Source organism: Chrysochloris asiatica, unplaced genomic scaffold (assembly GCF_000296735.1).
Source record: "Chrysochloris asiatica unplaced genomic scaffold, ChrAsi1.0 scaffold00027, whole genome shotgun sequence".
Classification (NCBI taxonomy): Eukaryota; Metazoa; Chordata; class Mammalia; order Afrosoricida; family Chrysochloridae; genus Chrysochloris; species Chrysochloris asiatica.
Genome location: NW_006408545.1, coordinates 6,412,052 through 6,414,236, shown reverse-complemented (window position 1 = coordinate 6,414,236; position 2,185 = coordinate 6,412,052).

Here is a 2,185-nt window from a genome sequence, read left to right as displayed (position 1 = left end):
CTCTGATTCTCATTGCCTTTTCACCTACATTGTTTCTGCTGAGAAGTCAGAACTTCATGGTGCTTTCATGATTCTTTTCTTGTCTTTGATTTACGAGAATTTGATTATGATGTGTCTTGGTGATTTTCTTTTGTTGTCTATTCTGTTTGGGGTTCATTCAGCTTCTTGGATATGTATCTTCTTGGATATGTATCTTCTCATATTTTATAATGTATAGCAAATTTTCTTCCATCCACTTCTGGACTCTCTTTACTATGGATTTCTTTGTCTCTTCCTATTCTTGAATTTCAGTCACCCATAGGTTATTCCTCTTTGTGTTGTCCCACGTGAATCTTAGGTTTTCTTCATATTTTTAAATTCTTTTTTATAATTGTTCTTCTATCTTACTAGTATCCAGAGACTTTTTGGATACTAGTAAGATATTATCCAGTGAACTAACTCAGACTTCCATTGATTCAATTCTACTCCTTTACCCTTTCAGTGTATTATCTATTTCTAATATCTTAGCGTTAATCTGGATTTCTGTTTGCAGGTTTTGTATTGTCTATAATGCTGTATCTATTTTGTTTGATTGTTCTTGTAGTGCTTTTATGAGTTCTTCCTTGTTTTTGTGAAACAACCTGAATATCATTATCCTAAATTCTTTTTCAGGTAGTTCCAAGGCCTCTTCTTCCTCAAAAAGCATTTTCTAGCTCTGCCTCTTAGGCATTAATTTGAGCTACTCTGTTTTGTTTTTTCATGTGAACAGAAATTTTCTGCTGTTCTCTAGACATTTTGATATTGTTGTATTTGTATTAAGTTGATGAATGTATGTTGGTATATTCTTAGGCACTCACCAGTTGCCTCTTGATGGGTGTGATCAAGAGATGAACATCTCTGTTCACTGTTCATACAGTTCAATTCAGAATGGACTTAGCTGATATTGGTTGAAGTTGCTGCTAGTTGGTGTATAGCAGCTAGAATTGGCTGGTGGGGCTGTAGAGGGTATGGCTGTGGCTTGGCTATATGACTGCAGTTTCTGTCTCCTGCCATGTGATGCAAAAAGGAAACCAAACAAACAGTCCACACAGCGAAAAATGATAGTCAGTGTCTTTCTCTCTGCCAGTAAGCAGTGCATTGCACCATCGACTGGCCTCTTGCTTTCACAGCTGCCTGAGAAAGTTCAAAGTAACCACCCTACATCAGGCAGACGCACACAGATCCCACCTCCTTTCTTTTTCCCCTCCATTTTTTCCTCGACCCCATATGTCCACTCAACCCCCTCTCTTAGTGAGAGCCAATCCAGGGCTATTCAGAGTCGAGGATACAGATTTGTATCAGAGTATGTCCTAAAGGGTTTATTGTGTGTAGCTCCTTTCTGGGATTCACAGCCCCTTTGAGGGGCTCCTATTGTCAGGAAAGCAGGAGATTCCCTGGAGTTGGACACTGGTTGGGAAAAAAATAGACTAAAATTTGCTCCTTTATCTCTGAGAGCCATAGGCAGGTTTCCGCAATGTGAATATGTTCTCTGTCCCTAGAGCTGTTCACAAACTCTCAAGATGACTGAGGCAGGTCCTGTTGGCTGCCGCTGCTCATCGGTCACCTCCTCTCTTGCCATGTTTATTCAACGCTCTCTCCCAGTCAGCACTCAGTCCACTTTTCTATTCCTTCCTCTAGAGCTCAGAGTTCCAAAGCCATCCTTTGTATCTGTCTCATCCAATATTCCTTATCCTTGTAGCAGAGAGTCTGCGCAGCCTTTCTGCCTCGTCTGCCATCTTTCTCCTCTAGCATTTGATTTCTTGACTGCTGCTTCTATGAGTGTTGATTGTGGATCCAAGCAAAATAAAGTCTTTGAGAATTTCAATCTTTTCTCCATTTATCAAAATGTTATTATTTGAGGCAAACAATCAAGTCCCCTCAGGACAAACCCGCCTACAAGAATGAAACTCAAAGGGAACACATGAACAGACATCTAAGCTTGCTGGCAATCACATTGGCCTTCTGTTGAGTAGAAGAGGGTGAAAAGCAGCAATGAAGATACGGGCTGAGTTCGACCATGTTCCATAGACTCACATCCACCAGGAGATGAGAGAGAGAAGAGGAAGGAATTGTGAGCCCTGGGGACCCCTGAGCCCAAGGACAAGGACATAGCCACAGAGGGCTAGAGCTGAGAGTGAAGTATCCATCTGACATGAAGTAAGGGGAG